Source organism: Lynx rufus, unplaced genomic scaffold, assembly GCF_022079265.1.
Source record: "Lynx rufus isolate CCGP_SWC_20201006 ecotype Redwood Valley unplaced genomic scaffold, mLynRuf1.p SCAF_4, whole genome shotgun sequence".
NCBI lineage: Eukaryota > Metazoa > Chordata > Mammalia > Carnivora > Felidae > Lynx > Lynx rufus.
Window position 1 is genome coordinate 157,349,188 of NW_025814856.1, and position 24,678 is coordinate 157,373,865.

The window sequence follows — 24,678 nt, forward strand, 5'->3', positions numbered from 1 at the left end:
TCTGTGTCTCTCAAAAACAAATAAAAATTAAAGAAAAATTTTTTTTTAAAAAAGGACTCTCGTGGCCGGAACAATGAATGTCACAGGGAGTTTAATTTGCTAAGAGCCTGGATGAAACATTACATGTTGTCTTTCCTCTTTGCAACCAGGATAGGAACAAAGGAAGACTATTTACAGTAGAAAGTTCTTATATGGTTCTTAATATATGTTCAGCTCTAGAAGCTGAAAACAGTCAATTAGCACATTCCATTCTACAGACAAGGAAATTGAGGAAGAAATGTGATTTTCCAAAAGTCATACAGCTAAGAAATGATGGAAGGGAGATTCAAACACAAGAAATTTGGCATCAAATTCTTTTTAACCATTTCAAACTATTGCAAACAAAATTAAAAATCCAGATTTACTCAACTAGAGAAAGAAAGAGATTTTCTTGGGAGAAGTGCCAAAATCTTAGGAGACTTCGTATTCTCGTGTGAAATGAAAAGGGAGTCCGGAGAGCTAGGAAAGACAGATTTAAAGGGAAAAGGGAAGGCATTGGGGTTCAGTTGCTCTCAAAGGAGTTCTTGTTTCTGAGGCAGATCAGATAATTGGGCCCAAAGAATCCTAATAGAGGAAATAGTACAGGACCTCAGGGGACACATTGGAATGTCTCCCCAAAAGACGAGGATGACCTTCAGAACCATACCTGTAAGAATGGCTACATATGGGGGCGCCTGGGTGGCTCAGTCAGTTAAGCGTCTGACTTCAGCTCAGGTCATGATCTTGTGGTTTGTGAGTTCGAGCCCCGGATCAGTCTCTGTGCTGATAGCTCAGAGCCTGGAGCCTACTTCAGATTCTGTGTCTCAGTCTCTCTCTCTGCCCCTCCCCCACTTGTGCCCTGTCTCTCTATCAAAAATAAATAAAACGTAAAAAAAAAAAAAATGGCTACATATGATCTGGATAGTTCTGACGGAGAGGCCTAAAAGATCAGTTGAAAACACTAAAATTATTCTGTGAGTGCCAGCTATAGTCTGGCCTAAAAGACATGTCTATTATGTATAAAATATATAAATATTTTAAAAAACCTATTATAAATATAAAATTATGAATCTTAGCAAAGTCTTAGGAAAAATGGGGCATATTACAAAGGAAACAGGTAAAACATGAGAATACCTTGTAGATAGGATTACTCAGCAGAGGAAATTGAAGATATGCAATATTTGTTTTAATGGTGCTTGTCTTAGAAGACCCAGACGTTGTTAATGTCACAGATCTCACTAGGAAGGATCACAGAGATAACATCAAGATTATATTAGAAAGATTTATGACTTGGACCAGGATGCAAACATAGAATTTTGAAAACATATTCAATTCCAGTGATTATTACTAACATCACTGTGTTTGAGAAGGAACAGGATGAATTTTCAAAGCATTTTAAACTCCTGGAAATTCAACCCAATCTTTCTTAAAGGATTAGGTAAGAGCCGAGGGAAATAAAATGATTACATTTGTGTCGTTCTTGTAGCAATAAAAAGGTGTAATGGAAATAAATACGAATCAAATCCTGGAACATTCCATATTTGAACAAGAGAGTCAGCTGATGAAAAAAAAAAAAAACTGGATTGGACTTTCCTGGTCCCTTATAAGGAATTGTATAATGAAAGTAATACATATCAGATTCAGGGCATCTCTGGGATTTTATTACTGGTAGTTCATTACGATGTCATTTCATTGTGGCATCATGGGAAATACGGCAGGACGGATTGGGGAGGGAAGAGAGAATAGAGAGCTAGTTCTCAGTTTTTCAGCCAGTGTGGACTTGGAATTAATTACTATACTGTTGTGAACCTTTTCCTGTCTTCCAAGGCCCAGCTTAATTGCACAGCCTTGGTTCCAGGAGGGTATCCTAAGGAGTAGGGATGATATTGGGGGAGATGCCTCCAGGTGGGAGCAGAACTGTCCTAAAAGATGCTCATTTCTTGCTGCTCGCAGGCAAAGCGTTTGCATACCAGGCACCTTTATTCACCACTCTCTTTTACGGGGGCGGTCCTCCAGAGCAGTGCTCCCAGCCGCCACCCCTCCCCTCCCTCTTCTCGGTGGCAGGAGAGCAGAGCTCACCGAGGGGGACTTGGGAAAGAAAGGACCTGAGCAGGCTCAGCTCACGGCCTCCAGCTTGGACCTTTGTATTTGTCAGCCTGTGGGGAAGACACGTTCTGCTTTCCTGCCTTGAAATTATAGTAAAATTAGTAGGCAGACCCAATTCAGGAAGTAGGAAGTCAGGGTGATGGGCCGTTCGGTTTAGGGGAATGCTCGCTTGCCCGCGTAGCTGCGCTCTTCAGTCCTACCTGCACCAGCGCCAAAGCTGCAGTTTGGTTTTCAGTTTCTCTGACGTCAATATCTCCCTCTCAAATGTTTTCCATCTCAGAAACAGGGGTTAGTATTTCCGAAACCCCTAAAAAACCAACAGCTCTAACTCCGCTCTACCCCTGTAGGCATGGGACACAGTATAGGGCACTTTGGATCCTGACCCAAAAAAAGGCTCATTTCTAGTGACTCTGCCCCACTGGCCGCCAGGAGGCACTGTGGTTCCACTACCACTCAGCGGCTCTGGGGGAAGCCGGGAGCGCTGCCTAACAGCAGCGGCCCTCAGTGAGAAGCACTGGCTTGGTAGCTGAATCGTGAACCTGATTTGCAGACACCGGCTGAGTGTTGGAAAGAAGACGAGGGCGCAGAGACTTCTATTCTTGCGCAGATGGGTTAAGACCAATCGGGAGCATGGGACTGCAGGCAAGTTGTGAATGGGCACCATACACAGGGGCCACAAGTTCACACCCCAGAGGTACCAGAGAGTCCGAACTAAAGTAGTTTTCATGTGTGTTGGGCAAACAGACACTGTGGAGGAGTAAACAAGCACATAGGATTCCCATCCCCTCCCTCCCCCGACCCAAGTCTCGTGGACCCACAGAGGTGTGTGTTTAGGTGGGTCAGAAGTAGACTGCAAAATCACGGCCGAGTTTCTGTTGAGGGAGCCCATTCCCTGCATGGGGACAGGAGGGCCGGGCAGGGTTCATTTCTGTGACTACGTAATAACGGAAGCCCCTTCCCGGTGGCAGAAATGCCTTGATAGAAAAGAGGATCTTGTTGTTCTCTAAGTTGGTACAAATCATGGAGCCAGCTCTCTGCTATGTTACTGAAGAGATTTAGGAAATGAGCCCCCAAGGCCATCTGTCTCTGCTCTGTGGGCACCTCCGAGCCAGCACAGGATGTGGGGGCTGCGTGGATAAGACTGCGTGTCCTGCTAGAAGGAAAACAAAGCCGAGTCAGGAACATGAGAGAAGCTGTTGACATGCACAGTCCTCTAATCCCAACCTGGTCCCAGCCTACTGCTGGGGATGGCGTTGGGCAGGGGGTTAAGGCGGGGCCCGGAGGAGGATGGCCACACTGTGCTAAGTCGAGGGGCTCTGAACCTTCAGAAGTCCACGAATACATTGACAACACCAGGACCTGGAGTGACTTTAGGTCTGACTTTTCTCTCAACCAAGGATCAGAGTATTGAGGAAGGAGCTAGCCCGCTCCCCCTCTGAACTTGTTACATGCTCACAGCTTCTCTGTTTTATGACCTTGTGTCTCCCAGAGGAGATAGATCCTGTGGAGGAGTAAGAAAATCCCCGCTGCAATGCTATGCCCTGATCCAGGATGCTTCCCATGCATCTCTGTCAATATTGCACCTCCTAAGGTCTGTATGCAGCTCTGACTTCTTCACCCCCAGGCTGCAGGATGCTACCCAGAAACAAGTAAACACAGGACTGGGGTGTGAACGCTGCTGATTCTCTTCTGTTAAGAAAGTTTTACTGTTATAACTTCCAAGTGGCTAATCATACCTTTCTCTCTCATCCTGACATATTCCCAGTTTGGGCAACGGGAGGAGTGTAGCTCTGTGCCAACAGCAGAGACCTGGGAGCAAACGTGCTCCACCTTCTCCATGGACAGAAATCTTATCACTATTCATACCCCAAGAACCAGGTCATTTTCTAGATTTGCATCCCCCCCCCGCAGAAAGAGTTAGTTTGTGGGTATTGGTTGGCTTAGTATAGGGAGAGAGACAGGCGCTCATTTTTGAGGAACCTTTAGGAGCTGAGGATTAACCGGGGACACTTTATTGTGGATCTTCAAGGAGAACTAAAGCCCTCATTTGTCACACACAATCCACACCAGTGCCTGAAGGATTAGCACAAATTTGGGCTTCACCACAGAGAAGTCAAATGGGACCCCTATGTGTGGAAATGCAGAAATACTAGCAGCACTGTGATGTGGGCGGGGGGCCAGGGATCACACAGCACAAGGGCATTGGTCTCTAGGCTTCACCAAGAATAACGTCTTCACAATCCTGTCTCTTCCCAGGGCTTCCATTTAGGCCCCTCCCCCACGAGCACTGTGGCCAAGTCAAAGTGCTTCTTCGCAAGGATCTGAGGCAAAGCCCTAACTGAGCAAGGAACGATTTTGACTTTGTGTTTGGTATCATGATAGGGATTGCCCACAAGAGGAAGAAGAAAAGTACTGAGATCTGAAAAGTAATTTATTTTTTTTAGTGTTTATTTTTGAGAGAGAGAGAGAGAACACACATGGAGAAGGAGCAAATAGAGAGGGAGACACAGAATCACAGGCAGGCTCTGCACTGTGAGTACAGAACCCAACGCAGGGCTCGAATTCACAAACCGTGAGATCGTGACCTGAGCTGAAATCGAGTTGGATGCTCAGCTGACTGAGCCACCCAGGAGCCCCAAAAAGTGATTTATCGATGTTGGAATCCCGAGTACTGGTGGCACACCCAAGTGGAAATATCCAGTAGATGGTGGATACGTGATGTGTCTGGGAGGGTAGAGTGGTGGAGGCCTGGGTTGTGGGAGGTATAATTGAGGAAGGTGCTTTGAATGAGCCAATCACATCCTGGGGTAGTTATGATCGAGTCCAGTCAATCCTCTGTAGAGAAGTCATGCTCACTTTTGGAAGGAGATCCCATGAGCAGTGACAGAGAGCAATATCGCTGTCAGGCCATTCTCTACAGTATGGAAATGGGAGGGGTTAGAATGCCCTGCCCCTCTGTTCATGCCCACAGGGGCCTCATCTGGGTGAAGCCCCTTCCTGGCCACCCTGCCATGGCCACCAGGATCCTCTGCTGTCTGGCCCTTTGTCTCCTGGGAGGAGGTAAGTCCCCAGAAATAAACAATCTTCATTTTTAGATATCTCCGATTACAATTCCGTTTATGTCCCTTATTCTGCCCCCAAATTCTGTCCCCTTCCACAGAGCCCACAGATGCTGGAGTCACCCAGACACCTAGGCACAAGGTGGCAATGATGGGACAAACAATAACTCTGAGATGCGAGCCTATTTCTGGTCATGAAGTCCTTTTTTGGTACAGACAGACCTCAGTGCAGGGACTCAAGCTGCTGACTCACTTCAATAATCAAGCCACTATAGATGACTCGTGAATGCCCAATGGCCGCTTCTCGGCCAAGATGCCTGACAGATCGTTCTTCACCCTGGAGATCCAGGGCACAGAACCCGGGGACTCGGCCACGTACCTGTGGGCCAGCAGTAAAGACACAGCGCTGCAGAATCACCCCCTCCCTGCACAGAAACCCTCAGGTTTCCCCTTCTCCCTCCAGCCCCCAGCTGTCCTTGGCCGTCTTTCGAGGCTTCTCTTCTCTCAGCACAAGGTCCTGAATCTGGTGTTCTACATGTCCCCGGGGAAGGCAAGAACAGATCAGTAGAAAACTTTGGGTAGGAAGACAATAGGGGGTTGATTTCTGACATTCCTCACAAATTCTCACAGAGGATGACTGAGTTCAAGACTGAGGGTGAATGTCACCCACTGGGCTTTCAAGTGATTAAGTAAACTCACAACTGTGCCACAGCATAGCCTGAGTTCTCTTCAGTTAGTGATCTGTGCTCCTCCGGCCCCCCTACCCCCCGCCTTTGCCTTCCTCAGAATGGTTGACCGAGAGTGGTTATCTCCACAGAACAACCCGGCCCTTCCCATTTCTTCCAAGCCTTCTCATTCTCAGTTTCCCATAACAGTCTTCCTTAATTGTAGTAAAATTCTTTTCATAGTCTCGTTTATTTTAACTTTTCATTTAAAAATAACTGTAGGGGGGGCACCTGGGTGGCTCAGTCGGTTAAGCATCCGACTTCAGCTCAGGTTGTGATCTCACGGTTGGTGAGTTCAAGCCCTGCATCAGGCTCTTTGCTATCAGCACAGACCCTGCTTCAGATCCTCTGTCCCCCTCCTTCTGCCCCTCCCCGGCTCTCTCTCTTGCTCTCAAAAATAAATAAACATTGCCCGCCGGCCAAGCAGAGTCCCCAAGTCTGGCTTGCAAAAGCGGAGGGGCCGGATGGAGTGTGTTCCGACAGCAAGCGGGACTTGACATCTGGAAGGTTATAAACTAACAGCTGTGCCCGGAAAATGGGAGGGCTGGAGGACAACGGGAGGGAGAGTTGTTGAGCCCCGGAAGACAGAACTCAGCTTGGCGGGGAACAAAGGCACTCGCCAGCACCATCTCCCTCGCCCATCCCCCAGCCAAAATCCCAAAGGGAACCGGTTCCTGCCAGGGAACTTGCTGGCACCGAGCAAACACCCAAAGCTGAGCTTCTGTGGATCCATCCCTCCAGCAGTGGGTCTGACTCCCTCCCGGTGCCCCAGCGCCCCTCCCGAAGCGGATCTCCAAAGGAAAAGTGAGCTGAGCCTGCCCCTCCCACCCCTGTGCACCTTGCCGATCCACCCCAGCTAATACGCCAGATCCCCAGCACCACAAGCCTGGCAGTGTGCAAGTAGCCCAGACGGGCCACGTCACCCCACAGTGAATCCCGCCCCTAGGAGAGGGGAAGAGAAGGCGCACACCAGTCTGACTGTGGCCCCAGTGGTGGGCTGGGGGCAGACATCAGGTCTGACTGCGGCCCCGCTCACCAACACAAGTTATTCAAGACAGCACAGGGGAAGTGCCCCGCAGTCCCACACCACTCCAGGGACTATCTAAAATGACGAAACGGAAGAATTCCCCTCAGAAAAACGTCCAGGAAATAACAACAGCTAACGAACTGATCAAAAATGATTTAAACAATATAACAGAAAGTGAATTTAGAATAATAGTCATAAAATTAATCGCTGGGCTTGAAAACAGTATAAAGGACAGCAGAGACTCTCTTGCTATAGAGATCAAGGAACTAAGGAACAGCCAGGAGGAGCTAAAAAATGCTATCAGTGAGTTGCAAAATAAAATGGAGACAACTACGGCTCGGAATGAAGGGCAGAGGAGAGAATAGGTGGACTAGAAAATAAAATTATGGAAAAAGAAGAAGCTGAGAGAAAGAGAGATAAAAAAATCCAGGAGTATGAGGGGAAAATTAGAGAACTAAGTGATGCACTAAAGAGAAATAATATACACATAATTGGTATTCCAGAGGAGGAAGGGAGAGGGAAAGGTGCTGAAGGTGTACTTGAAGAAATAATAGCTGAGAACTTCCCTGAACTGGGGAAAGAAAAAGGCATTGAAATCCAAGAGGCACAGAGAACTCCCTTCAGATGTAACTTGAATCGATCTTCTGCATGACATATCATAGTGAAACTGGCAAAATACAAGGATAAAGAGAAAATTCTGAAAGCAGCTAGAGATAAACGTGCTCTAACATATAAAGGGAGACCTATAAGCCTCGTGACCGATCTCTCTACTGAAATTTGGCAGGCCAGAAAGGAATGGCAGGAGATCTTCAATGTGATGAACAGAAAAAATATGCAGCCGAGAATCCTTTATCCAGCAAGTCTGTCATTTAGAATAGAAGGAGAGATAAAGGTCTTCCCGAACAAACAAAAACTGAAGGAATTTGTCACCACTAAACCAGCCCTACAAGAGATCCTAAGGGGGACCCTGTGAGACAAAGTACCAGAGACATCACTACAAGCATAAAACATACAGACATCACAATGACTCTAAACCCGTATCTTTCTATAATAACACTGAATGTAAATGGACTAAATGCGCCAACCAAAAGACATAGGGTATCAGAATGGATAAAAAAACAAGACCCATCTATTTGCTGTCTACAAGAGACTCATTTTAGACCTGAGGACACCTTCAGATTGAGAGTGAGGGGATAGAGAACTATTTATCATGCCACTGGAAGTCAAAAGAAAGCTGGAGTAGCCATACTCATATCAGACAAACTAGACTTTAAATTAAAGGCTGCAACAAGAGATGAAGAAGGGCATTATATAATAATCACAGGGTCTATCCATAAGGAAGAGCTAACAATTATAAATGTCTATGTGCTGAATACAGGAGCCCCCAAATATATAAAACAATTACTCACAAACATAAGCAACCTTATTGATAAGAATGTGGTAATTGCAGGGGACTTTAACACTCCACTTACAGAAATGGATACATCATCTAGACACACGGTCAATAAAGAAACAAGGGCCCTGAATGATACATTGGATCAGATGGACTTGACAGATATATTTAGAACTCTGCATCCCAAAGCAACAGAATATGCTTTCTTCTCGAGTGCACATGGAACATTCTCCAAGGTACATCACATACTGGGTCACAAAACAGCCCTTCATAAGTGTACAAGAATTGAAATCATACCATGCATACTTTCAGACCACAATGCTATGAAGCTTGAAATCAACCACAGGAAAAAGTCTGGAAAACCTCAAAAAGCATGGAGGTTAAAGAACACCGTACTAAAGAATGAGTGGGTCAACCAGGCAATTAGAGAAGAAATTTAAAAATATATGGAAACAAATGAAAATGAAAATACAACAATCCAAATGCTTTGGGACACAGCGAAGGCAGTCCTGAGAGGAAATACATCACAATCCAGGCCTATCTCAAGAAACAAGAAAAATCCCAAATACAAAATCTAACAGCACACCTAAAGGAACTAAAAGCAGAACAGCAAAGGCAACCTAAACCCAGCAGAAGAAGAGAAATAATAAAATCAGAGCAGAAATAAACAATATAGAATCTAAAAAAACTGTAGAGCAGATCAACTAAACCATGAGTTGGTTTTTTGAAAAAATAAACAAAATTGACAAACCTCTAGCCAGGCTTCTCAAAAAGAAAAGGGAGATGACCCAAATAGATAAAATCATGAATGAAAATGGAATTATTACAACCAATCCTTCAGAGATACAAGCAATTATCAGGGAATACTATGAAAAAGTATATGCCAACAAACTGGACAACCTGGAAGAAATGGACAAATTCCTAAACACCCACACTCTTCCAAAACTCAATCAGGAGGAAAGAGAAAGCTTGAACAGACCCATAACCAGTGAAGAAATTGAATTGGTTATCAAAAATCTCCCAACAAATAAGAGTCCAGGACCAGATGGCTTCCCAGGGGAGTTCTACCAGACGTTTACAGCAGAGATAATACCTATCCTTCTCAAGCTATTCCAAAAAATAGAAAGGGAAGAAAAACTTCCAGACTCATTCTATGAAGCCAGTATGACTTTGATTCCTCAACCAGACAGAGACCCAGTAAAAAAAGAGAACTACAGGCCAATATCCCTGATGAATATGGATGCAAAAATTCTCAATACGATACTAGCAAATCGAATTCAACAGCATATAAAAAGAATTATCCACCATGATCAAGTGGGATTCATTCCTGGGATGCAGGGCTGGTTCAACATTCGCAAATCAATCAATGTGATACATCACATTAATAAAAGAAAAGATAAGAACGATATGATCCTGTCAATCGATACAGAAAAGGCCGTTGACAAAATTCAGCAACCTTTCTTAATAAAAACCCTTGAGAAAGTCAGGATAGAAGGAACATACTTAAAGATCATAAAAGTCATTTATGAAAAGCCCACAACTAACATCATCCTCAATGGGGAAAAACTGAGAGCTTTTTCCCTGAGATCAGGAACACGACAGGGATGCCCACTCTCACCGCTGTTGTTTAACATAGTGTTGGAAGTTCTAGCATCAGCAATCAGACAACAAAAGGAAATCAAAGGCATCAAAATTGGCAAAGATGAAGTTAAGCTTTCACTTTTTGCAGATGACATGATACTATACATGGAAAATCCGATAGACTCCACCAGAAGTCTGCTAGAACTGATACATGAATTTAGCAAAGCTGCAGGATACAAAATCAATGTACAGAAATCAGTTGCATTCTTATACACTAACAATGAAGCAACAGAAAGACAAATAAAGAAACTGATCCCATTCACAATTGCACCAAGAAGCATAAAATACCTAGGGATAAATCTAACCAAAGATGTAAAAGATCTGTATGCTGAAAACTATAGAAAGCTTATGAAGGAAATTGAAGAAGATATAAAGAAATGGAAAAACATTCCGTGCTCATGGAATGGAAGAATAAATATTGTCAAAATGTCAATACTACCCAAAGCTATCTACACATTCAATGCAATCCCAATCAAAATTGCACCAGCATTCTTCTCGAAACTAGAACAAGCAATCCTAAAATTCATATGGAACCACAAAAGGCCCCGAATAGCCAAAGGAATTTTGAAGAAGACCAAAGCAGGAGGCATCACAATCCCAGACTTTAGCCTCTACTACAAAGCTGTCATCATCAAGACAGCATGGTATTGGCACAAAAACAGACACATGGACCAATGGAATAGAATAGAAACCCCAGAACTAGACCCACAAACATATGGCCAACTCATCTTTGACAAAGCTGGAAAGAATATCCAATGGAAAAAAGACAGTCTTTTTAACAAATGGTGCTGGGAGAACTGGACAGCAACATGCAGAAGGTTGAAACTAGACCACTTTCTCACACCATTCACAAAAATAAACTCAAAATGGATAAAGGACCTGAATGTGAGACAGAAAACCATCAAAACCCTAGAGGAGAAAGCAGGAAAAGACCTCTCTGACCTCAGCCGTAGCAATTTCTTACTTGACACATCCCCAAAGGCAAGGGAATTAAAAGCAAAAATGAACAACTGGGACCTTATGAAGATAAAAAGCTTCTGCACAGCAAAGGAAACAACCAACAAAACTAAAAGGCAACCAACGGAATGGGAAAGATATTTGCAAATGACATATGGGACAAAAGGCTAGTATCCAAAATCTATAAAGAGCTCACCAAACTCCACACCCGAAAAACAAATAACCCAGTGAAGAAATGGGCAGAAAACATGAATAGACACTTATCTAAAGAAGACATCCGGATGGCCAACAGGCACATGAAAAGATGCTCAACGTCACTCCTCATCAGGGAAATACAAATCAAAACCACCCTCAGATATCACCTCACGCCAGTCAGAGTGGCCAAAATGAACAAATCAGGAGACTATAGATGCTGGAGAGGATGTGGAGAAATGGGAACCCTCTTGCACTGTTGGTGGGAATGCAAATTGGTGCAGCCACTCTGGAAAACAGTGTGGAGGTTCCTCAAAAAATTAAAAATAGACCTACCCTATGAGCCAGCAATAACACTGCTAGGAATTTACCCAAGGGATACAGGAGTACTGATGCATAGGGGCACTTGTACTCCAATGTTTATAGCAGCACTCTCAATATAGCCAAATTATGGAAAGAGCCTAAATGTCCATCAACTGATGAATGGATAAAGAAATAGTGGTTTATATACACAATGGAGTACTACGTGGCAATGAGAAAGAATGAAATATGGCCCTTTGTAGCAACATGGATGGAACTGGAGAGTGTTATGCTAAGTGAAATAAGCCATACAGAGAAAGACGGATACCATATGTTTTCACTCGTATGTGGATCCTGAGAAACTTAACAGAAACCCATGGGGGAGGGGAAGGGGAAAAAAAAAAGAGGTTAGAGTGGAAGAGAGCCAAAGCATAAGAGACTCTTAAAAACTGAGAACAAACTGAGGGTTGATGGGGGTGGGAGGGAGGGAAGGGTGGGTGATGGGTATTGAGGAGGGCACCTTTTGGGATGAGCACTGGGTGTTGTATGGAAACCAATTTGACAATAAACTTCATATATTGAAAAAAAATGAAAATATCTGGGTAAAAGAAAATAAAAATAAATAAATAAATAAATAAACATTTTAAAAAATAAATAATAAAAATAATTGTACATTCACAGGAAGATGCAAAGTAGATCAAAAGGGTCCAGAGACCCATCATCCAGTTTCTGCCAATGGTTAGATCTTACATCATCATACTAAAGTTAGCAAGACCATGACGTTGACATTGGCTCCATGTGTGGAAGCAGTTCTAAGCCATTTCTGTCACATGTGTAGGTTCACACAGCCACCACTGTAGTCAAGAGACAGAACTTTTGCAACACTACAAAATCTCCCTTTATAATGTCACACACACACACACACACACACACACACACACACACCATCTGTAACCCCTGGGAAATACTGATCTAGTCTCTACATCTATAATGTTGTCATATTGAGACCGTTGAGACTGTCTTACAGGTGGAATTATATGGTAGGTGACCCTTGAGATGGGCTTTTCTCCTGAGCGTATTCCCTTGAGATTCACCCAAGTTGCTGCATTTAGCAATAATTCATTTCTTTTATTGCTGAGTTTTGTTCTGGGGGCATGTGTGTACCAGAGTTTTTTTCACCATTCACTTATCGTAGGACATTTTGGTTGTTTCTAGTTTTGACTATGACAAATACAGTGTCTATACATAAACATCTGTGCGCAGGGTTCTGTGAGGACACAAGGTCTCATTTCTCTGGGATACTTTTATGCCCAGGAGTGAGGTAGCTGGATTACACGGTGAGTGTGTTCTGACTTTTTTTTTAAGTTTATTTATTTAGACAGAGAGAGAGAGAGAGAGAGCATGCAAGAGTGGGGGAGTGGCAGAGAAAGAGAGAGAGAGAAAGAGAGAAAATCCCAAACAGGCTCCATGCTGTCAGCACAGAGCCTGACACAGGGCTCGATCTCACGAACCCTGAGGTCACGACGTGAGCTGAAATCAAGAGTCAGACACTTAAGTGACTTCGCCACCCAGGCGCCCCGAGTGTGTTCTGACTTTTTAAAGACATAGCCAAATTATTTTCCAGAACGGCTGTACCATTTGACACTCCTAGAGATTCATTTTTCATCCAGTGATTTCAATTTACATGCGACATGCCATTTTATTATTTCCACAACACGGTGTGCAAAGGACCAAAAGAACAGAAAATCAAACGCGGTAGGTTCAAATACTCTTTTCTTTGGATGCTTTGGTACGCTTCTCTTTAGAATATTTGAATTCTTTCTATCCTCATCCAACTGGGGATCTGCCTCTTCAGTGTAGTCACTCGTTGCGGCTGTCTGATGCAGGGTCAGCCGTTCAGAAAGCTGTGAATCCACTGCCGGCCACGTGATTCATAAAAACATCAAGTTCCCAATGATGTCTCCTCCAACGTGCTTAGTTCTACCGGTTCCAAGTGTACACACTGACTTCTCTGGGCATGTTCTTGCCAGAGACAAGACCACATACCCTTCTCTGGATTTTGCTTGGAATTCATAGACGTTGCTTGCAACTCATTCTGGTTGTGCTAATTGTCAAGCTATTTTATACAGCCATTCCAATGGCAGCCCACGTACACGTAAGATTGTAATGTAGTCAGCAACGCTTTGGTGGCATTTGGCTTTAAGGAGTCTATGTTTGAAGTTTCGCTGGAAATTTAGGATCACGTGAATACTGCCCTATGACCACAAATCTATTGTCATAGTCGGAGATTTGCTGTTCCCAGATCTTGACCTCCCAATGGAAATGGAGTGGTGGAAAAATTCGTTCCTCTTGCTGGTATTAATCAGTGGCATTATCGGTTTCTGTGAGTGACCCTCATCAGCACTGAGGTCCCTTTTGCTTTCCATTGTTGCTTCTCAACCATTTCTTGTCTCTCCTACCTTAAAATTCCCAGCATCTTGAGTGGATTGCAGCACCTAGATGATACTCAGTTTCTTCCTTTGTTCACCCCAATAATCATTTCTTCCAATGCATCTCAGATACTCACTTCCATTCTTCATATCCTAGTCTTGTAATTACAAATAGTTTGAGTTGCCTCCAAAATCAATCTCTCAAACATCCTAGTCTTTCCCACAACCTCCTCTCATCCCATCCTTTGTTCTACCCTGAAGCCACTCTTCAGCCCCATTAGGAACTGTAATACTTCATATGTCACTTCTCTTCATTCCTTCTACCATATTACTACTTTTCATACCTGGAGTTGGGGGTGGTGTCTACTCTCTGGATCTTTGAGTGGTACAGAGAATCTGAAAGTTTCCTTACTCTCCCCAAGCAGCATTATAGTTGCAGACTGTGTCTTGAAGTCTGTAAGGCCATCTGAACATAGGAGGCCGTAGACTTTTATTAAAAGAATTGTTGTTTTTTATTGCTTGTTAGTTTCATGCATCAATCATAGTTAAACTTTTTTTTAACTTTATTTATCTTGCGAGAAAGAGCATGAGCAGGGGAGGAGCAGAGAGAGAGAGAGAATCCCAAGCAGTCTCTGAGCTGTCAGCGCAGAGCCCATCACAGGGCTCCATCTCACAAACTGTGAGATCATGACGTGAACCAAAATCAAGAATCAGATGCTTAACCGATGGAGCCACCCAGGCATCCCAATCATAGTTAAACTTTTGATGACTACAAAAACACTAAGAAAACATATGTTTACCTAGAATGTATGATCTGATCGCATTTATGTGTATGTGCTTCACCTTACAGGCACAAAGAAATTAAAAGAAAACCAAATAGCATGTTTATTTATTTTGTAGGGATGATCAAGGCAAACTGTCAAGGGGGAGATAATTTGCAGAATAATGCATAGTATGTAAGGTTATTTAAGAATAATTAAATCAATAAAACCCCTTATTGAAGTTTATATACGTTTGCATGTTTGTACAAGGAAGGCAGAAGTGGTAAAATGTACCACTGATTATTTAGGACAAAGCTACAGAGGAAGAGCAGAAAGATCATTACCCTTGTCTTAGCCATTTTTCTTTCTAAATTTGAAATACCCTTTACCTCTACATGATACATAGGTAATCTAAAAAGAAAAAGAAATTCACCAGTTAGAAGAAAAAAGAGAGAACTTACAGGCAGAGCAAGGAAGAGCTAAAGGTATAGGAACTTAGCAGGTTTCAGACCAGATCTAGGTTTTCAATGCCCATTTAATAGAGATGACACAGGACCTATAATAACAACTCCTACATTAATCCTGGAGTCTCAAAATGGTCACAGCCTTCACAGACTAAAAGTGTTACAACCCAAAGACCCAGAAATGCAGTTAGAGAATTGTGTGTTTGGTCAGGACCTTGAGTGCTAGACAAAAGGGAAAAGTTAGCAGAGAAATTGAAATTCTGGACTGTGTCTCACACGTTTTGGAATAAAATGTTGCCAATGTTGTGTGAAATGGAAACCACACACTCAGAAACTGAAAAAAAGGTCTACAACCATTGAAACCCTTGGGGACCCAAGAGTAAGAAATTCAGTATGGCCCTGGAGTGGACTTTTGCTTCCAACCCAGATGGATTAACAGGAATCTGATTTAACCTGCTCAAAGCAGCTAAAACAAACAAACATAATACATGAAGCAACAGTTTTCAAAGCATTATAAATCAGGCAACAAAAGACGGTGATCCCCAAGAGGTGAGAAATAACCAATATGAGCTCTATGGCCATCCACCTCACTACCTGGAGGGAGGCCATGATGGGGCCCAGGAGAGGAGACCCAGGCAGAGCATGGTGAGCTCCCTGATGTCAGAGTTCAAGTTGGAAATACAAGAAGTGAAAGAAGGATGCTTGTAGATACTTTTCTACTGGCCACAAGGAGGCATTATGGTGTCACTGATAGCCAAAAATTGTAGAGAATGTTTTTGGCATTCTATGAAGTGTGGATATAAACAGAGGATTGCAGGGCTTGACTTCTGTATTAAGATGAGGATAGTTTGTTATCAACAATAGCCAAAGTATGGAAAGAGCCCAAATGTCCATCGATGGATGAATGGATAAAGAAGATGTGATATATATATATATATATATATATATATATATATACACACACACACACACACACACACACACACACAATGGAGTATTACTGGGAAATCAAAAAGAATGAAATCTTGCCACTTGCAACTATGTGGATGGAACTAGAGGGTATTATGCTAAGCAAAATAAGTCAGAGAAAGACAAATATCATATGACTTCACTCATATGAGGACTTTAAGACACAGAACAAATGAACACGAGGGGAAGGAAGCAAAAATAATATAAAAACAGGGACGGGGACAAAATATAAGAGACTCTTAAATATAGAGAAGAAACAGAGGGTTACTGGAGGGGTTGTGGGAAGGGGGATGGGCTAAATGGGTAAGGGGCACTAAGCAATCTACTCCTGAAATCATTGTTGCACTATATGCTAACTAACTTGGATGTAAATTTTTTAAAGAAAAAGAATTCTTATCATGTCCAAAAGGAGAAATGAAATAAAATCTCTCATCATTAAAAAAATTGGGGGGACATGAATAGACACTTCTCCAAAGAAGACACCCAGATGGCCAACCGACACATGAAAAAATGCTCAACATCACTCATCATCAGGGAAATACAAATCAAAACCACAATGAGATACGACCTCACACCAGTCAGAACGGCTAAAATTAACAACTCAGCCAACAACAGATGTTGGTGAGGATACGGAGAAAGAGGATCTCTTTTGCATTGCTGGTGGCAACGCAAGCTGGTGCAGCCACTCTGGAAAACAGTATGGAGGTTCCTCAAAAAACTAAAAACAGAACTACCCTATGACCCAGCAATTGCACTACTAGGCATTTATCCACAGGATACAGGTTTGCTGTTTTGAAGGGACACATGCACCCCCATGTTTATAGCAGCACTATCAACAATAGCCAAAGGATGGAAAGAGCCCAAATGTCCATCGATGAATGCATGGATAAAGAAGATGTGGTGTATATATATATACAATGGAGTATTACTCGGCAATCAACAAGAATGAAATCTTGCCATTTGCAACTACGTGGATGGAACTGGAGGCTATTATGCTAAGTGAAATTAGTCAGAGAAAGACAAAAATCATATGACTTCACTCATATGAGGACTTAAAAAGACAAGACATGTGAATATAAGGGAAGGGAAACAAAAATAATATAAAAACAGGGAGGGGGACAAAACAGAAGAGACTCATAAATATAGAGAACAAACTGAGGGTTACTGGAGGGAGTGTGGGGGAGGTGGGCTAAATGGATGAGGGGCACTAAGGAATCTACTCCTGAAACCATTGTTGCACTATATGCTAACTAATTTGGGTGTAAATTAAAAAAAAAAAATTGGCATAAGACTAGGGAAACAATGAGCAGATGATTTGATCTTGCTATTTTTACACCTCCATTTTCACCCTGCCATCCTGACTCAGACATTCCATCTTGGAGAATTTAGCTCCCACACACAAACAATTTTGTTTTGGTGCTGTGCTTAATAAACATTGAAATCAGAAATATACGGGGAAAAAAAAAAGATGAGGATAGGTTGCAGCCATCAGTCCCATCTGTGATGTAGACAGCAAGACACAAAGACGTTTTCTCAACAGGTTTATAAATGATACTTTAGCAAAAACTATTCTTATGTTGAGGAACCCCTGAATTGCTTACAGGGTGTAGGAAATGAGGAGTGAGACAGAGAAGCCTGGATGAACGTGGGGCAGATGTAGGAAAAGGGGCAAATGAGGTAACACGGCATCTGCTCCATACGTGATCCAGCCAAGCCCAGGTCCCACTGCCAAGCAGGAAGCTGTGTGTAACATCACAAAAAGGAGTGACCTTTGTCTTGGTGAAGCCAATGGCAGACTGTCATCACAGACAGATTTACCTATCAGGGACCAGGTTCTCTGAACTCCCATCTCTCCATCCAGAGTCAGAGTCTAGAAGACACAGATGCCCCGTTCCTGTTGTGGCCCTGCCATGGGTCCCCGGCTGCTCTACTGTATGGCCTTTTGTCTCCTTGGGGCAGGTGAGTCTTGGCCAGAAAGGAAATCTTTGAGAAAGTGATCTCGTCCTCAGTTTTGTACCTTTATTTTACGGCAGCAATAACAGTCTCCTTGGCTCTGTCTCTGTATTTTCTTTCTCTCTCTGCAGGTCACACGGGTGCCAGGGTCATCCAGAGCCCAAGATACCAGGTTACCGGGATCGGAAAACAAGTGTCTCTGAGCTGTTCTCAGAATCTGAATCATGATGCCATGTACTGGTACCAACAGAAGCCGAACCAAGCCCCAAAGCTGCTGCTCTACTACTATGATACAAACCTTTACACCGAAAAAGACACCTCTGATAACTTCAAAGCCAGCCGGGATAACTCTTCTTTCTGTTCCCTTGACATCCCTTTGGCTGGCTTCGAGGACACAGCAGTGTATCTCTGTGCCAGCAGCAAAGACACAGAGCTAGGGTGTTACCTCTCCCCTGATCGTAAACCTCTCTGTTTCCCAGATCCAAGATCCTTCGACAGACCACCCTCCCACCCTACAGCAATGGTAGGATGTGGGTTTGTGGCTGTCACCATCTCATCTCTACATAGAAGTTGGGCAGAAACCTACAAAAACCACTGACAGTTATGCCAAGGGTGGAAAAGTGGTTACATTAACCCAACATACAGTTTGTGGTATTTTCCCAGGATCACCTTAGTTGCCCATTCTGTTCTCTTCAGTAGATAAATAGGGACTTTTTTTTTAGGTAGTTTTTTTTTTTTTTTAAATATAAGTTGGAGGGGCACCTCGGTGACTCAGTCAGTTGAGCATCCAACTCTTAATTTCGGCTCAAGTCATGATCTCATGCTTCATGAGATTGAGCCCAGTGTCAGGCTCTGTGCTGACAGCTCAGAGCCTGCTTGGGATTTTCTCTCTTCCTCTCTCTCTGCCCCTCCCTTGCTTTCTCAGGCTCTTCCTCTCTCTCTCTCTCTCTCTCTCTCTCTCTCAAAATAAATAAGCTTAGAAAATAAATAATAAAATAAATAAATATAATTTGGAGACATAGAAATATGACAAGGGGCAGGACCAGGCAAGAGATGGCCTCACTGTCATGAATCCTTGCCCTAAGGGAAGAATGTGCCCTCAGAGGCATTGCTGCAATCTCACGGTTTTCTTATTGAGTAAGGAAAATTAGAACTGCTAAAAATTTGTGCCAGATTCAAAGATGAATGGATTGCCTAGGACATGAATTATTCACAATGCATTTGGCTATTTTGCATGATATAGATTTGCCTATAAACCACTTAAGTGGCACGTAGATAGGACACATATCAAAACCCAGCTGCTGTGCTTTAGAAGATATATTAAAATTACTAGATTTGCCCTATGTTTTTAATATTAATAAAAAATATCAAGTACTGCAGTTTGTTTGAAGCAAAAGGGATTTCTGGAACGTATTTGAACAGCTTTCTGAAAGCCAGTATGTATCTTATGGCCTTTAAGAGACTTAAGTATTCACGATAACCGATCGAAAAAATACATGTATCATCAGTGCAAGAAAGAACCAGCATCCGCCAGCTGCGAGATGCCCACTTCAGAGGATAGGACGAAGTCCTCGTTTTAATTCTGAAGAACACAAAGATATTCCTACCAAGCAGTGATTTATTACATCTCCTCACAGAGTCATCAACAATGCCATATGCTTCCAACTCTGTAATCAAGAGGCCAAGAGGTACCACCCAGTACCTGATTTGATAACTAAATGAAATTCAGAGAATCTAACCACTGTCATCCGGGCCACCCACCGTCACTACAGTGTTCTGCCTTTCCTCTCTCTTTTGCTCACCACCGTCCGTACTCTGTTCCTCACAAGTGTATCTCTGTGCTTCTACCTACATTTCAAAACTTTCTTCTGTAAAATGAGATGTTGGGGTCAGATCTCTTTCTTCATTTGTGGCTCCATGATGAGGCTTAAGAAATTGATGCATCTTGAGCTAAACAACAAAATAATCCAACCCAGGGGCAGGTTAGAGCTTCTTTAGGCAATGTAAATACCCAACGTCCTCTTGGATTGGGTAGGCGAGGAATAAAGAGCAAAGACTCACCCCATTCCAGGCTCAGATAACAGCTGAGGCCTCGAGACTGAAGATGAAGTCCTGCTCCTGGTGACCATCTGATCCTCATACCCAGCCGGGGGAGGAGGAGGTGGAAGGGGGTGGGATTTGCTGTAGCAAAGCAGAGCAGCAGAGAATCCCCTCGTTCTCTAGCAGGTATGGTCGCCCAAAGTGCGAGGGCACACTTAGGGAAGGAGAAAATGAAAATCTTTGGAGAATCTGATAGAAAAAACCGGAAAACATACACAAGGGAATGTTGGATGCTCTGGGAGTTTAAAGAGAGTTGGGGAGCAAGCATGAATGTTGTATTTTATTTTATTTTATTTTATTTTATTTTATTTTATTTTATTTTATCATTTCATTTCACTTCACTTCATTTCATTTCACTTCACTGTGGCCGGAACACCTAACATGAGATCTACCCTTTTAAAATCTTGTGTAATGTGGTGTGTGCATACAATGGTATGTTATTTAGCCTTAAAAGAGAACAAAATCCTGCCATACATGACCTTGAGGACATCATGCTGAGTGAACTAAGCCGGTCACAGAAGGACAGGCACTGGACAATCCCACTTATACAGGAAGGAGGGCTTTCTTTCTGGGCTCATGGCTCATCCCAGCCTCAGCCTTCTTTGATCTCTCCCACTTATGCTCAGGGCTTTCATTTCCCAACAGCCAAATGAGGACATCTTGTAAGAGCAGAACCTTGTGAACATCCAGTGCCATCAGATGGATTTACAGGCACCAACTGTTTCCTGGAACTGACAGTTCCTTCAGCACAGATGACTACTGACTGTGACCCCTATCGAGGCCCCACACCCACCTAAGAAAGAAGCATTATTTCAGGTCCTCCAAGAAGTAGATGCCAAGGCGGGTCAGTCATGCAGGAGACGTAGCGGAGAAAATGGGGCAAAAGATGGAGGAGGCTGGGAGGCCGTCAGGTCGCGGTGTGGATCTGACCCCTGTAAGGAGAGAGGGAAGGAAGAAGGAAAAGAGGAAGAAAAACGGAGGGAAGAGGCAGGAAGTAAAGTAGGTCTTGGGCTACAGCACAATTCCAAGCAAATCTCAGCCAGGCTGGAGGGTCCTTAGGTCAAAGCAGAGCTGTGCAGCTCTGTGACTTCCCTCCCCCCGTGGACGGAAACTCTGCATCAAGCCTCCAGAGCTGGGGCTAGGGACACTGGCCCACTTCTTCTGGAAGGACACCGCTGCGCTCTGAGGGGTCGCTGGGTGGGGTGGTAAGCCCTGGTCTTTTTGACTCGCATCTCCCACTGTGGAACCCCCACGCTATGAGCAGGCCAGAATGAGGAATATTGGGGCCTAGCAGTCTTGGCCTGCTGTTTCTGGAATAGAGGGTCTACCCCACGAGTGGGCGCCGGGTGGAGAAAGGGAGCCCAGACCCCTGAGCTGCAGTTGCTATGGAAGAGTTTCTGCATCATGGAGCTGGTGGGGATGAGAATTGCTGGCAGCCTGTGCCTCCTCAGGAAAAGCTGCGGGAGCCCTGTGTCCTCGACCACATCCGCAGAGCATAGAGCGTCCGTCACCCTGAGCTTAGGTTGATGCAGGAGGCAGAGAGGCTCAAATGCCATCGAGTCTCACTGGCCCCACTGAGATTTCAATTTTCTCCAAGAAGTGTTTCTTCATTCGCCGTATGCTCTTGGGACAATGTTCAGAGGCTTTAAATGGTTGTGGTTTTTTAAACTTTATTTATTTTTGAGAGAGAGACCACAACTGGCGGAGGAACAGAGAGGAAAGGGGAGAGAGAGAGAGAGAGAGAGAGAGAATCCCAAGCAGGCTCTGCGCTGTCAGCACAGAGCCTGAGGCAGAGCTCGAACTCACGAACGGTGAGATCATGGCCTGAGCCGCAATCAAGAGTCAGACACTTAACCAACCGAGCCACCCAGGTGCCCTTTAAATCATTGTTTCTAACTTTTCAGAAGTTAGGTTTGTTTGGTTTTTTTTTCCTCTGGGAAGAGGGTATTCAAATCTCGTGCTGCCATTCAAGAAGCGCATCTCACCCCCAGTAAAACTGTACGTGAACAGGTGGCCAGCCCTGGGCTGTCAGTTACCACCTCTTGCTCTAACCAAATTTTGTCCTACTGCAAAAGCATGGCCACTCTGGGGATGCCGGTGACTCATTTCTGGGGTTCGTCTCTGGTGCTTCTTAAAGTTTCATCTCACACAGACACGGGTTCCTGTTAGGACGAAACTTCATTACGATCCCTCTGAACATTTCCGGGGTTCTTTGGGTATCTTCCACCTCCCCGGTCGTCCTCCTCGTGAGTTCCCCTTGCTGTGTGGCCTCTAACATTCAACCTCTGTCTCCTCAACTCAGAAAATTTGCCATGCTCAGTGTCTCCCCCTCGCCATCTGCGGACATCGTCTTATTCTTTCTCGCTTTAGAAAAATCCCAGTCCTGAGCTGCCTGTTTTCCAGCGACCGAGTACAGTTCTTTCATCTACTCCGCTTTGTGTCTTCACTTGTACAGAGCAGCACACCCGAGACGATTGGGTTCTGTGAAGTGATCACGTCACACAGTAGCTGGTAACGTGGGGGAGGCAAAGCCTCAGAGGAAGCCACCTGCCTCTCTTTGGTCCTGATGCGGCCATGTGCCTCATATTCACCTGCCCGTGGTCCTTTGTCCCCTGAGCACAGGTAAGCCCCTTCTCTGAACTCCTCAGCCCCCCACCCCCCAGCTCTCAGCCTTTGGTTCCTGTCACCGGACTCCCTCCGGGGCTAAGCCTCCAACTTCAGTCTGCTTGCTTCACAGGCCCCCTCGATGCAGAAGTCACCCAGACTCCAGGACGCCTGATCAAAGGAAAAGGACATAGAGCAACGATGTACTGTGTCCCGATAAAAGGACACAGTTACGTTTTCTGGTATCAGCAGATCCCGGCAAAAGAGTTCAAGTTCTTGATTTCTTTCCAGAATGAAATCGATAAAACGGGGATGCACAAGGAGGGATTTTCAGCCAGGTGTCCCCGAAACTCACCCTCTCGTCTAGAGACCCAGACTACGGAGCTGCAGGATTCAGCCATGTATCTGTGCTAGCAGTGAATCCGCAGTGTTAAATATTAGCTAATCTTAATACACAAACATCCTGGGCCCAGCAAAGGAAGCAGCTGGCATATTAGGGTAGAAGGAAATAACAGAATCTAACTAGAGCTAGCTTCAGCCAAATGGGTATTTATCACAAGGCTACATGTATATCCTATAGAACCCAAAACAAGAACACAGCAATTTCTCAGGAACAAACTGGAATGAAATCTTTGGGACCCTGACATGGCTGATTCGACAACTCTTATTTCTTTTCCCACCTTGTTGGCCCCATTGTTCTCCCCATTAGTAGAAATTGTCGTTTCCAGTTTTTTGATCTCATAGAGCAAAAGACTATAGATTGAGATGTTGGTCTTCCAGGCACGTTGGGAAGGACCAACTTGACTTTCTCTCTTGTAAGACCACAAAGCCTAAAAACAGAAAACAAACTGATCCTGTTTTAGTTAAGAACATGCTCTTGGAAAATTCAACATTAGCCGAGGGGGTCAGTTGGAACAACATGGCAGCTGGAGGCCTATCACTCTGGCCTTATGGATCAAAGATTTCAAAGACAGGAATTCTCCAGTTAGGGGCAGGACACCCAATGGGTGTCCATCACAGAAAAGTAGTGCCAGAAACAGAGAACCTAGGAAAGAAGAAGGAATGTGAAAGGGGATCAAGATCCTTAGTTGGTCAGACCAAATGAAGATTCTGGTTAATTTGTTTTTAAGGAGTTAAATCCAGGTAATACAAAAAGCACATTAATTTTCAGTATGACAATTCAAACCTAAGTCACTACTTAGTAGGAGCTAATTCTATGGAGCTGAGGGAGGGGACAGATTAACCTCAGCGGGAAAACACCTGATGTGCAGACAATTGAAAATTGATGTGCACACAATTGAAAATCCCCAGTTATGTGATCCAAATTGTACTGAGGGACAATGCATTCAACACCAATGGGAGTAAAGGAGATATTATGGCGTCAACTGTACCTTGGAAGGTCATTGCAGGTACATAGAACAGACATAGAATTCAAAATACCTCTGTTAAAATTTGATGATCCATCCTGTTTATAAAATTGTTCATTTCCCCACCACCTACCACTCAGCTTTAGAGAAGTTTATATATTCTCTCTAGTCACGTCTGTTCTTATTTCAGTATAAGCTGAACCTGGTTTTCTTACCCCCAGAAGTCCAAATTTACTTCATCTCTCAAACAAACATCATTCTGACCCTTTGAAACAGAAGCTCTCAACTTCCTGGTGTATCCAATGTTATGGCTTCTAATTTCAGGTTCTCTTTCCAGCACTCAAACGTGAGTCCTCCTTAGTGTCCATTTCTGTTCCTCTCCAAGTAACAACACGCAATCCATCACCCACACCTTTGCTTTCATCACAGAGGAATCATTGCTTCGGGGGCCTCCTTTCATGGAATGGTCCCATTCTTATGAAACTATTCTCCTAAATATTAAAACTATAAACTTGCTGGATCGAAGGCTTATTTTCATTCCTCTGCCTACTTGATCTTTTTGAAGCATTTGACAATATTGACTGTCCCCTAAACCCTGGAAACTTCTCTTCCC

The 24,678-nt window shown here is 43.9% G+C and overlaps 1 gene segment (V, D, J or C); it reads left to right on the top strand.

Annotated features, from left to right (window-relative positions):
- Positions 1–24,678, top strand: part of LOC124523595 (T cell receptor beta constant 2-like) — a 196,792-nt gene that overhangs the window by 66,999 nt on the left and 105,115 nt on the right.